The 13,674-nt window shown below is 49.6% G+C and overlaps 3 non-coding genes across 3 annotated transcripts; all 3 read left to right on the plus strand.

The window, feature by feature from the left end:
• Positions 1-9,225: 9,225 nt before the first annotated feature.
• On the plus strand, positions 9,226-9,297 carry TRNAE-UUC. Its single transcript has one exon. It is a non-coding gene; the product is annotated as a tRNA-Glu (tRNA).
• Positions 9,298-10,541: 1,244 nt separating this feature from the next.
• TRNAA-UGC lies at positions 10,542-10,613 on the plus strand. The gene has a single exon. It is a non-coding gene; the product is annotated as a tRNA-Ala (tRNA).
• Positions 10,614-13,304: 2,691 nt separating this feature from the next.
• Positions 13,305-13,377, plus strand: TRNAM-CAU. The gene has a single exon. It is a non-coding gene; the product is annotated as a tRNA-Met (tRNA).
• The last annotated feature ends 297 nt before the right edge of the window (positions 13,378-13,674 follow it).

A 13,674-nucleotide genomic window follows, 5' to 3' on the forward strand; every position in this document is an offset into this window, starting at 1 on the left:
TTTCCATTTCACATGCAAAATGAATGGAGATTTTCATTGAAAAACTTCTGGTTTTTAGGGGGAATTGAACCCAGGCCAAGGCTGTTAAAACTCTAGAACCCACTGCTTAAAGCACCAGGGAAGACTGTTTTTCTCTGACAGCCAGTGTTGTTTTCCTCAGCCTCCTACTTCACCAATGTCAGACTCTGAGTGCAGTTAAGCTCTGGAATAGGCTCCCAAAGGCATCTGTGGTGTCTCTCTCCTCAGAAGTTTTTAAGAACAGGTTGAACAAACCTCTGTCGAGGATACTCTGCATATACTTGGTCCCATAGACAACCTGCTCTGGCTCTATCTGCTACCTTCATCGTGTTTGGATGTAAAGGTGGGAAATGATGGGGAAATTGGCCCCTCTTTCAAGTTTAAATGTTGTAACTTCTACATCTAGACTGGGGTGGCCAACCTGAGCCAACGTAACTGCCAAACGTGCACCTTTGTATGCAACTGCTGAGTCAGTTGTGAACCTTGCTACCATTATCATTATCCCTTTGAAATAATGATGGTGATGGACACTTGGCTGTATATCCCAGAGTGCCCTGGACGTCTACAGGCTGCATTAGCCAATCCAACCATTTGGCACTTGCAGATGGGCACCTCTGTATTGTGCCTGAGTCTTGTACAGCTATGAATGGCTGGTAGATGCTAATACTTTCCCGTCTTTTTAACCAGCACTAATACCCAGCCAGGCCAGGGCTGGGAAGAGAGAGAGAGCAGCAGGTTTCCCCTATTGTGGCCATCTCGCTTTTTCTTGACTAGCTTCACCTCTGCACCAACTTGTACTTTCCACATGTGAGCCTGGTTAGCTCAGTTGGCAAAATATCAGACTTTTAATCTGAGGGTCCAGGGTTCAAGTCCCTGTTCAGGTGAAAAACTCCTCACTGTGATTATAAAAATCTGTCTTTCTGGAGTCTTGTTCAGTGTTACTCTTTTTCTCCAGGATTTTGCCTTTCCTAAGAAGGGCCTTTCTGTAGGGGGGATTGAAGGAGCAACTCCTTGACATCCCCTCTGTCCTTGCAGGCTGGAGGAATAAAGTCCTCTGGGCATAGAGCATGTTCCTCCCCTGCAGACACAAACACACAGAATATTCATAAGGAATTAGAATTAGAATCCACCACATTCCTTGGGAGCTTGTTCCTGTCGTGAATTATCCTCGCTGTTGAATATTTGTGCCTTAGTTGTAATATGAATTTGTCTCTTTTCACCTTCCAGCCATTGGGTCTTGTTATGCCTTTCTCTGCTCGATTAAAGAGCCCTTTCATACCCAATCTTTTCTCTCCATTAAGGCCATTCAACACTTCAGTGAAATCACCTTTCAATCTTCTTTTATAAGCTAAACAGGTTGAGCTCGTTCAATAGCAAAGAGCCACCAAATGTTCTGAGGGCTGGAGAAAAATGTCTTCTAGGGAAAGTGGTGGATTCTCCATCTCCTGATGTCATTTAATGGAGACTAGATGCCTTTCTGGAATGTGTTTGTCCCAAAAGTAGCTATTGTGTCATATAGGAGGCCTGTGATATGCAGGGGGTCAGATTAGATGCTCTAATGGTCTCTTCTGGCCATAAAGTCAACTAATTTCTGAAAAACTGAGTATAGCATTGGGAGCAGCGTCTGATGTTTTCCTGTCTAGCCGGCTTGCTGCCTAGAACGAACGCTCCTTGAGTGGGGTGATCCACAGGGAGTAGCTCAAACCTCCAAAGTGCCTAGGCAGGGGCAGGACATTAGCACAGCAAGGGAGGGGTGTGGCAGTGACATCACAAAGGCCTTTTGCAGGGGCTCAGGCTATTGGCCAAAGGTGGTGGGGAGGTGGTGTCCTCACAGAGAGATGCTGACATCAGCCAGGCAGGACAGGGGCGAGGGGCCAGGGAAACCTCAGAGACCCCTGTGGCTTTGCTTCAGCAAGTCTCCTTCTCCAGGTCTCTCTTTGAGGACTGAGAGAGTATTCGGGTTCAGGCACGTGAGCGCCAGGAGGAACCTCTTTTGAGTTTTCTCCTTCCTTTTAGTGATTTTACTAGAAAACAGCCGTCCCTGTTTAGAAGGTAAGAGCCTCCTCAAGGGAAGGGGTGTCATGGGCGTGTCACAGTTCGGATGACCCCCCGCAATGTAAGGAAGTTCCCACCACCCTGCTCTGTGTTCGCAGGGTGGGAGAGAGCAGCATCCACGGCAGTGATTTGCTCCTGGCTGCCGGAGCAGAGCAGCAGGCTCAGCTGTCAGAACTTCCCAGAGCAATGAAAGGGGAGGGTCCCATGGCTCTGTAGCAGGAATGCAGGGCAGGCGAGGTCACGGCAGGCATTGTGGGATACTGGAGGAGGCCAGTTATGGTGATATAATGAACAGCAGCGTCTACTCTGTCACTTTAAGTTTGCTGCAAAAAGCTCTAGACCTCTCATCGAAGAGCAGTTTTGTCACCAGACATGGCATTGCAGTGTGTACACCAGCCACAAGCTGCTGACCGAGGGAGCTTAGTGTGTTTTTCATACACCTGAGCAATATAATTCTGCTGAAACAACTTTTTAGTGCAGACCTGGCCAAATATTCACTCACACACAGCTTGCAAGGAAAACCTCACCTGCTCCTCTGCTTTGCAGAATCCAAACACAAGCAAAGCTTATCAGGCCCTGGTGGTGATGGCAGGGAGTCAGGTGTGGGCAGACAGAGTGTTTTAGTCTCTTACAGGCACCATGGCTTAGCTGGCTCAAGCATCTGTTTTTGTAAACAGGAGATCCTGGGTTCAACTCCCGGGGTCCCTTGTTGACTGGTTGTTGGGGCACCTGGTATTGGTTACTGTGAGAAGACAAAGTTCAGAGCTAGGTGGGCCTTTGGTCTGGCCCAGTGTGGTTTTTCTTATGGTTTAAATAACACTCACAGGCACTGATAATAGAGTTACTGAATGTTTGGGAGTTAGGAGCGGGTAGGTCAGTGGTCCAGTCCCCACACAGATGACCCCCTGCCTATGAGACAGGGGCAGGTCTGAGCTCTCACCCAAATGCTCATTGTGGCTGCCAGAATCTGTGAGCTGCTTGTTTAGTTTACAGCAAAGGTTGGATCCTGCTTCGTGCACCGTGTGTGAGAATGAAAATTCTAAACCGCCCTTTGAAATAACAAATGCAGCAGGACGTGTTATTGTCCCTGCCACAAAGCAGACAGGCCAATGGGGAAATGCCGTCGAGTCCAAGGTAATACTCACTGCCATTTTACCTTTTTTGCTTGCTAAACTCCTTTTTATCTGCCTGGCCCAGGCTGTTCTCTGCCTCAGCTGCTGCTCCCGGCCTGCTCTAGAGTCAAACACGCAGGGCCCCCAGGGGAACAGAGGCTGGGACAGGGCAGCAGCCTGGGTTGGGCTGGGAAGATGCTGGGAGTTCTCGTTCCCTGAGAACTGGCCTGGCTCCCTTCTCAACAGCGAACAAATCAATTCCACGTCCCCTCCCCAGAAAAACCAGCCTGGAGCCAAGGGCAGCAGGGGACGATTCCCTCCAGTTCCCACCAAGGCAGGAGAGAACCCAGGGCCTTTCTAGCAGAGCTTATGGAACTGACTTGGGGAAACCAGCCTTTAATAACAGGCAGTTCCAGTTTAAGCTCAGTGTTTTTAACAATTTCTACAACATTAAATAACCCTTCAATTGTAGTGTCACCATCCATAACATTGGTTCAGCCTTACAGGTTCCCAAGTGCACAACTAAACATCTCTTCAAACACAAGGGAGTGGAGATCAGTCAGTGTTCAGAGCCATCCCACATAAAAGAACCATGTTGTGGTATATACTGGCCCCATCATGTGGCCATCGCCTTTCCCTCCTCTCTGTTAAAAGTTTTAGTATTTTGCACAGAAACTTTCTTCCCTCAGGAGAGACCTGGGAACCAGGGCTGCCAGCCAGGCAAACACTTTTAAGAGAAGGCGTCATCTGTCAAAAAATGATCTCTCTCCTTCAGTTCAGTGACACCCTGAAATGTTACTTATCAGGGCAGAGCCGGAGGATTGAAAGCAGCTACATCAAACCCCTGTGTAGCTTGCAGGAATGAACACAAACACTCCCTTGTATCTGAAGTGATGTTTAGTTTTACCCTTGGTAAACTACAAGACTAAAGGGAAAGGCAGCGGTGGTGCCAGATATAAAGAGTGAAACACGAGACGATCATTATAGTTATGTCCATAGTGACTGCAAAATATTTCTAAATTCTTCTTATTATCATCAGTGTATTATTTTCTCTGGAGTCTAGACATTGACTAGACCTTGACCAAGAAATCTGGATCTTGATAAAATAATCGACTACCCCTGGTTAAGGCAATGGACTTGACATCCACTCGGGTGTCCCTACACAGGTTCAAGTACTAACAACAGTGGCTGCCTTTTAGCCATAGATTTTAATCAGGGCAATAAGTCGATACGAACTCCTGTAAAATCATTTTTCAGCCCAAGTCCTTCACCCACATTCGTTAGGGCATTGGGCCACCATGTGAACATTTCATTTCCCTCCTCAATTTCATACAGAGACACAATTTCTTTTGCACAGATCCATGAACAGCAAAACCTCCCTGTGTCTCTTGTCTGAGCCAGGTTATTCGATTCCATTGAAACCTTCTCTCCTGCAATGGCGATGGTCAGACAGAGGGGACGTGGCACCTGCATCCCTGGCAGGGAGATATTGGCTCAGCTCTTTCTTTCTGCTGCTGTTGTTAGTCCATGAAACATCAGGGATGGAATGCAAGGCTGAGCTCACGCACCAATCCCCTGAAATATTTCAGTGCCCCAGAGAAATCCTGCCCCCGGCTATTGGAATGATATGGTGGAGATTCGAATAGGAAAGGGACTGTCTGAATTGTCAGAGTGGGGAATGAACAACAATCTATAGCAATGTTGTTAACCACAAACACACTCTAATCATGCTCCAGCTGGAAGGGAAATGGGCAGGAGCTCTTGCTGTTCAGCCAAGGACACACTTACACTAATGCACAGCCGTGAGTGTGCTGGGGAAGCTGGTCTGAGCTATTTGAAGTGACAATTCTGTGAGAACAGAAACATTGTGTAGTAAAGCACTTGTACATCAAGTAGTTGTGGCTGAGTGGTTAAGGCAGTAGACTAGAAATCAATTGGGGTCTCCCCACACAGGTTTGCATACTGCCAACTATGGAGGCATTAGTATGCTGTTAGTGCCTGAGCATCCATGGCGCCAGATCTTGTCTCACTGTGAGGCCGGCTACAGTTAAAATACTGCTGTAGCACTGTGGAGTAGACAGTTGTTACAGTGATTGGAGGGGTTTTGCATCCCTGTAGTAGCTACATTGGCAGAACAATCTTTTCTTTCATTTAGCACTATCTAACCATGGCTTAGGTCAGCTTAATTATACTGGTTCTGGGGTTTTCACACACTGAAAGACGTACTTGTTAGAGGGTTTATCCCATCACCTTCCCATTTCCTGGTCCTTCTCATGTGACCAGAGAGCAGCAATGCAGGAAGCTCAAAGGTGCAAACAATTCAATGTTTATTGGGGTAAACTTCCAGCAAGCAATGATTCCAATTTCCTTCCTCGGTGTCCCCCTTCCCAGCTCTGACACCACAGAGGCTTGCCTGTGTCCTGTTCCCCTTCCCTGTTCCTATTCCCCCCTTTAGCAAAACCAGGGGGGCTCTAGGATTTCCGCCGCCCCACGGCGGGGGGCACGCCGCTGGGGGTGCTCTGGCGGTCTCCAGTCCCGCGGCTCCAGTGGACCTCCCACAGGCATGCCTGCGGATGCTCCATCTGAGCCGCGGGACCAGCGGCCCCTCCGCAGGCATGCCTGTGGGAGGTCCACCAGAGCCGCCTGCCGCCCTCCCGCGGGATGCCGCCCCAAGCGTGTGCTTGGCACGCTGGGGTCTGGAGCCAGCCCTGAGCAAAACATAATTCTAATTTCCCATTCCCATTCCCATTCCCCTCCTTACTTCCTAATTGACTGCAGACTATATAGTAAAACTTGAGTTCTGCTTAGCTATGCCTTAACCAATCATTTTACTGAAATGTAACTAACCAATCTTAACATACTGTAACATGATTATCTAATCAATTATACCTCACCACCTTAATTGGTTTACACCCAACAATTTAATTATACAGCAGACAGAAACAGTCACAGAACCAGACAGAGATTATACAGACAAGCAATAGGAAAGTGGGGACTACAGTGACAGAACAACAAAGAAATGGGGATTTCACGCCCCAGCTGTTGGTAAGTGAGTTGTTGCCAGACAGGATGCTATCATGGTAGGGGTTGTGGGTGCTGGTTGCTTAACTGTCTGGCCCCCAGGGCAGGATTTTGAGGTTCTCCATTACTGTCTCAGAATGCCAGCACTCATCTTTTGTTCACTTAAGACGCGAGCAGGGAGATTACCACAGAAGTCATGGAGCTCCAGGAAACGTGCAACTTTAGGTCTGGGTGAGTGTGTCTAAAAATCAGCTGTGCTGTAGAAGGTCTCTAGGGGTTGAAAGAGATGAGCCATCTTGACCTCCCTAAAGAGTCCATCAACTATTAATGAAAACTAGGGTTGATAAATCACATTCTTTGTAGTATCAGGATGGTGGACTGGTCTAAAGTGCTAGTTTTAAAACTCTTTTTTTTCCAGTTCCTTGAGTGTTCTGGTCTCTGCATAGAGATGTGGTTTCACATCCCACTCCTGACATTACCATTGAATTCTCTCCGGAGAAAATGGCCTCACTTCAATCTCCTTTGGAACAATAGAACCACATTTGCTTAGCTTTTCTATTCCAGTAGTTGTTGTGAGAGAAGCTCCAAACCAGGGGGAAACAGGGCCTGTTCCCTCGACCGATCAATTTTTGTCTTCCTTCATTCCAAGCCATTTTCTCAGATACGTCCGTATTTCCCACACTTTTATGAAACTTTAGGGTCATCATTTAATTGCCACACAACTGTACTTATGAAGTGAAGTGAAACACAACATTTTTTGGATATTCTTGCAGAAGAGTTTTGCTTTCTGATCTGGAATTGAACAGGGGCTGCCCGAGGGGGACAATGCTACTCCCTTTTCTTGACTCATCCAAAAAAACATAAGTTCATGGTGCCCTTTGTTTCCCTGTTCTTCAAACACCATCAGGGGTGGCCTAAGGGAGATTTGGTCCTGACTCTCCGGGTCCCTCCCTGCCCTACCTTTCTATAGGATTCTGTTGTGTGGGTTTGTGCTGTGTCGTTGTTCCACACTGAGCTGTTTTGCACATGTCACTTTGCACTCTGATGCATTGTTTCTTGTTGTATGTTTTTTGCACTGCCTTGTGTTGCGTTGGTTTGAGCTGAGCTCTTTTGCAGTGTGTCATTTTGCCCCATGGGGCCTTCTTTTGCATGGTGCTGAATTGTCAGGCTTTGCACTCCTACGTGTTGTCACTTTGTGCTGTGGAATGTCAGTTCACACTGAATTGTTAGATTGGGGTGTTTCCACGTTTGTTGTTGTTTATATTATATTGCAATGGCATCGAATTACAGAGCTGTATGGCTGCAAGGGCCCTGGAGAGGTCATGAAATCCAGCCCCCTCTGCTGAGGCAGGGCCAAGCAGAGACGATGTGTCAGGGCCATGTGGGGTCAAGTGCCTACAGCAGCCGGCCCAGGCAGGGAGCAGAAGGAGGGAACCAGAGCCAGAGCAGGTTGTCTATGGGACCAAGTATATGCAGAGTATCCTTGACAGAGGTTTGTTCAACCTGTTCTTAAAAACCTCCGAGGACAGAGACTCCACAGACTCCCTTGGGAGCCTATTCCAGAGCTTAACTACACTCAGAGTTAGAAAGCTGTTCCCAACATCTAACGAGAATCTCCCTGGCTGCAGATTAAGCCCATTACTTCTTGTCCTACCGTCAGTGGACATGGAGAACAATTGATCATCGTCCTATTCATAAAGACCAAACTTTTCTCTCTGCAGTCATCCATTAAATGGTTATTATCCCCTCTTCTTGCCTGGGGTAGAATGGAAGAGGAGAAAATTCTATTTGTTCTCTCTTCATGTTTTACTGAAGCTCAGAGAGGAAGGAACCTGATCTGCCTTAGATTGTAGAGCGGACAGAGAATTTATTTCATTTTGGGCTGTGACTATAAGCATAAGAGTGACACCTAAGAGCTGTTGCTGCTGCCCAATATGGGGCTTAAACTCATGATGGCAAGATTAAGAGTCTCATGCTCTACCAACTGGGCTGGCCGGATTTGAAGTCAGTCAAGTGCCCAGTTGCAGTGTGGAAGGAGCCTGAGGGCATTTATTTGCGGAGCTGAGGTTCCCTGTCTGACATTTGCCTTCTTTCCTGGTTCATTATGTCTCCAGCGAGCAAACCGGAGCTGTCACAAGGCTGGTTAGATGCTGCTCTCTAGCCCAGAGAGCTGGGGTTGATTTAACATGCTGTCGCCATCAGCTGGTCAGAGTAACCAGCGGGGAGGGTGGCATTTAGGATTCTCCCACCAGTGGGAGGTGCTGTTGGACTCATCTAGTGGGGTAGAGTCTGAAAAAGCTTCTCAGCGTCCAGAGAGGGGGTAGACAAGCCAGTTCCCCACACACACATTTTCACAGGGAATCAGGTCCCCTGAGGAAAAACTCAAAAGAAGCCCAGGCCCAGGAGTGTCAGAGAAGGGAATTGCTATTTGCCTTAAGAGGTAGGTGAGGGAAACCTGCAGGTCCTTAGATCCCTCCAGCGCCTGATAGAACCATTTGTGGGGAAGATCTGGGGAAGCCGAGGAGGACAAGGAGACGGGAAAAGGGCTTGCAGCTGTTGTGCAATCCCCATGCTCCCAGCAGAAGGGTCCGGGGGGCTCAGCACTCAGAACTCACAAGATGGCAAAGCTCAGAGCCCCGTTACATGGAGTCAGAATGTGATCAGCTCACACTCAGGGGGAGCAACACTCCTCCCTTGGTCTCTATGCCAGAGCTCCTATCAAATCAGTGTCCTTCCTGCAAGAGTCGGCTGCTGAGAGGGTTGCAATGGGTTAAATGAAGGCAGAGGAGGATTGTTCCTTATGGGGTTTTTTGTGTGTCTCTGTGATCCTACTGGAGGAAGCATGATTTGAGTTTGTTTCAGTGGCTTGGGTTGGGCTCAGGTTGTGACCCTGAGTACAGGGATTCTTGCACTTTCTGCTCCTAGCCCCTCAGGGAATGGACAATGGAGCAGCTTCAGAAAGTGGATAGAAAGTAGCCTAAGAAAGTGTAGCATAAGAGAGAAGAAAAACAACATCAGCTCCCTGGTGGTCTAGTGGTTAGGATTTGGCACTTTCACTGCCAAGGCCTGGGTTCGATTCCTAGTCAGGGAAAAGTGACTTTAAACCAGAAATGCTTCAGTTATTCTTCACTTGCAATGTAAACGAATCCATGGTATTTTCCTGATTCCCCCCATCTTCCCACTGTCTCCATGGCAGGGCTGACTTCAGGCACCACAGCAGCAAGCAGGTGCCTGGTGCGACCAATGGAAAGGGGAGGCTTCAGCAGCAGTTTGGCCCTCTTGGAGGGAAGGACTTGCTGCTGATTGCAGCTTTTTTTTTTCCCCTCTGCTTGGGGCGGCAAAAACGCTGGATCTGGCCCTGCTCCATGGAAGACAATTTGTTAAATCCCAGATGAGTGCAGTTCTATCAGTTCTCAGCCTGAGTCCTTAGGTCTTAATCCTGAGGATATTGTCTCATCATGGGGCCATTTCCCGCCTCTCTTTCCTAGGGAAGCACAATTTTCCTTGCAGAGACACAGGAACAGCAAGATCTTTCTCTGTCCCTTGTGCAAAGCAGGGGGCGAAATTCCATGGAAACAATGGACAAGCAGGGGGCCCTGGGCACATCCAGCCCTGGCTGTGAGATGTTCCCTCCCCTCTTTCTTTATGCCCCTGTTGTTATTTCATGGATTGTCTGGGATGGGGGAAAAGCTGAGTTCACTCCAGGTGGAGGGGAAAAAGGACCCTGAAAATCTCAGGACCCAACCCCTGCTACCAGGATCACCGAGGTGCTGGGGATTTGAGTAGGAAAGGGAGGGTGTGAATTGTCAAGGTGGGGAATGAATAACAATCTACCACAAGATCCACCTCATTAACCACTGACACAGGCTAATCCTGCTGCCGATAGAAGGGAAACTGGGAATGATTCTTTGCTGTTCAGCCATGGAAACAGTGACCCAATTGCACCGCAGTGAATGTGCTGGGGAAAGCTGGACTTCACAGGCAGGTGGAAACACCTGGAGCTCCCCACCCCACTTTTGCCGCCATGGTGAGGTGTTGAGCTGCTCACAGCGTCCCCCACCATGACCTTGCAGCAGGGGGTGGCAGCACCCCCCACCCAATGCAGGGGAGAGGGCTGAGTGTATCTCTGCACCCTGAGTCCAGGGCACAAACTCTCTCTGCCCCACACATAGAATCTGGCCCTGCTGCAAAATGACCCCTATGAACAATTAACCTCCAGGAGAGTAGGAATGGCCCTCAGAGAGGGGAATGGGCTTCTCGTGAGGCTTATAGGTCACTGGATGCAGTGGAACCAGGAGGGCTCTGAGTGTAACCCATAGTGCACCTAACCCATCTGGGGATGTAGCTCAGTGGTAGAGCACATGCTTTGCATGTATGAGGCCCTGGGTTCAATCCCCCGCATCTCCAAGTTCATTTTTTCACCCTGGTGCTTTGCTCATGCCCAGAGGGGATGTGGCCCAGCAGTCTCCCTGCGGGAGTTTTAATCCTGCTTAGTCAGGGGCAAGTGCCAATTGCATGGAAGGTCTGGGGGGGTTTCTGCTCCTAAGTCACCTCAGTACATGTAAGATTCCCACCTGCTGTGCTGCTTGGGACAAGGGTAGATGAGAGAGGAGAATCCTCCAGCACTGGAGGGAAAGGTCCCATCTGCACAGACTGAGAGGCCAGGAAACAGAGGGGCAGTCAGTGCTCAGGGAGGAGAGAGGTCAGTGATTCACACCCAACAGGGGACACTGTCTTTTTGAGGTGAGTGCAGCTGGCTTGGGACGGTGCTGACGATGGATAGAAAAGAGTCTGGAGTCAATGACAGACGAGACCACAGAAGGGGAAGGGGAATGGCAGCCCCACAGAAGGTCCTGGGTGCTCAGATGCCCCAGTTATTGCACCCTGGCCCGTCACAGAGAGAGAAAAGACCCAGCGGGACCCAGCCCCCTACAGTGATCCCATGGACAAGAACCTGGCTGGGAGTGGGGTGAAGTTCCCTCTGGGCAAAGGGGAGCTGAAATCCCTCAGTGTCCTGGAGTTTAAGCAATAGAAGCTTCAAACCCTGCAGGGGTGTGGGCTGAGGTGCATCAGCAGAAGGTTGGGCTGGACAGGGGCGGCAGGTTTGTACAATTTTTGGTGGTGCCCAGAATGGGACCAAGTCCTGCCCCACCCCCGCCCCACACACACCTGCCTAAGGCTCTGGGAGGGAGTTTGGGTGTGGGAGGGAGAGGGGCTGGGCTCTGGGAGAGTTTGGGTGCAGGGTCTGGGCTCAGTCAGGGGGTTGTGCTGCAGGAGGGTGTGCAGGGGGCAAGCTCTTGGAGGGAGTTTGGGTGCAGGTGTGGGGTCTGGGTTGGGGTTGGGGGTGCAGGAGAGGGTGAGGGGTGCAGCATTTACCTCGGGCATCTCCCAAAAGCAACCTGCACCCTCCTCTGGCAGCAGCCCCTAAGCGGGAGGCCAGGGGTGTCTCTGTGCATGGCTGCCCGCAGACTTCACCCCTGCAGTTCCCATTGCCACAGCTGGCAGAGTTGGCACTCAGGGCGGGGCAGCGCACGGAGACCTCCCCCACACCAGGGAGGTGCCAGCTGTTTCCGGGAGTGACGTGCCACATGGAGTGAGGGCGGGCAGGAAACTGCCTTAGTCCCCTTGTGCTGCTGGTGGTGGTGGCGGGGGTCTCCGGGCCCTTTTAAATTGCCCAAGGGTGGCAGGCAGCACTGAGGTGGACACTCCCAAGGGCCTAACGTTGCTTTGCACAATGATAAATCTTGGAACAGGACAGAAATGAAATGGCAGCAGAACCTAAGAATTAAAAGCCTCCGGATTCTTGTGTGTGCACTGACTCCGAACGGAAACTGTAATTTGACTTGCTTTGTGTCTGCGGCTGGTAAAATATCAAGGCAAAATCATTCTAGTGATTGTGACCCTGGGATTGAGGAGGCTTTGGTCTTATTAAAATGTAACTAGCATGTTACACTTGTGTTTTTAAAGGTGGCTTCCCCAAGCAATCCCAAGTTGTTCTTCCCACAGCTGGCTGATGGGGGGCAGCAGGGGATCTCCCCAATCTGGGGGAATCTCTCTGGGCCCCACTGTTAATTCTCCATCCTTTCTCCCCCTAACCATGCCCACCCGTCCCCCCCCCCCATTATCAATGTTTTGGAGCAACCCCTCCCTCCCTCCCTCCCTTTATGGGATACCGACTCTGTGACAGAGACTGACTGGGGCTCCTCTCTGCACGGCCCCAGTGGGGAAGGAAAGAGACTGGAGGGAGGGGGAGAAGACGGGCAGAAGGAGTCAAATGGGGCTAACCCAAAACAGAGATTTTCTTTCTGTCAAAATGTCCTGGAGTCTCATGGCTGAAAAGCCGCATCTTGAGTTAGGTTTGATGCATCAACCTTTCAATTACCAGGCAAAGGTGTGAATCACAGAGACTGATAACTGCCTGCTGCCCAGCTTTGCCTAAGGCTTTGGTTACACTTGCACTTCAAAGCGCTTTGAAGCGCTAAGTGTAGTCAAAGCTCCAGCGCTGGGAGAAAGCTCTCCCAGCGCTGTCCGTACTCCACCTCCCTGTGGGGAATAACGGACAGCGCTCGGAGCCGCGCTCCCAGCGCTGGGGCTTTGACCACACTGGCGCTTTGCAGCACCGCAATTTGCAGCGCTGGAGAGGGTGTGTTTTCACACCCTGCTGCAGCGCTGCAAATTTGCAAGTGTAGCCAAGGCCTGAGAAGCACCTGCACTGGTGCAACTGGTTAGCGCAGAGGGGGCTACTGCTGGGATTATGAATTCAAGCCTTATTTGGAGCACTGGTTTTTATTACCTGTGTAGTTTCCCCAACTTGCTTTGCTTAATTTGCATGGAAAGTGTCCTACTAGGAAAAGGAGAGTAAGTTCTAAAAGGTGGCAGTAGGTGCATAGCTTGGAAACATCCCCCCTGTGCTGCCATTAGTTCCAGTAGATTGTTCACTGGCAGCCTGAATTGATTTCTTTGCTGCTGTGAAAGCTGCCATGAAAAGTCTCTGGTCACCAGAGCTCCCTGCTTCTTCCAGCACATTTCTGGCTCCTTCCCTGCCCCAATCACTGCTGTAGGAGGGTCCTATATACACTGAGCCTAAAACTTTTCCAAGCCTTCTTACCGCAGTTGGCAGCGTGTCAGTCTCATAATCTGACGGTCCTGAGTTCAAGCCTCAGAGAAGGCAATGGCTTTTGCTCCCTGCTTCAGATTTTCTACAGGAAATCAGAGAAAAGAAACTAGAGGAAAGTGGTTTCTAGACACCCTCCCACCCATCTCACACACACACACACACACACAGACTTTTCTAGGGCATTTTCTTTTCCTTCTCTATGGGCCTTGTATTTTTCACAGAGCAAAATAAAACAAAAACATGCAAGTCCAAGCCTAATACAGTATGAAACTCAATACAGATCAAATCTCACCCTCAGAGATCTTTCAATAAGCTTCTTTGGCAGACTAGACTTATTTTATGTCTGGACCC

The sequence above is a fragment of the Mauremys reevesii genome, unplaced genomic scaffold (genome assembly GCF_016161935.1).
Source record: "Mauremys reevesii isolate NIE-2019 unplaced genomic scaffold, ASM1616193v1 Contig4, whole genome shotgun sequence".
Taxonomy (NCBI): domain Eukaryota; kingdom Metazoa; phylum Chordata; order Testudines; family Geoemydidae; genus Mauremys; species Mauremys reevesii.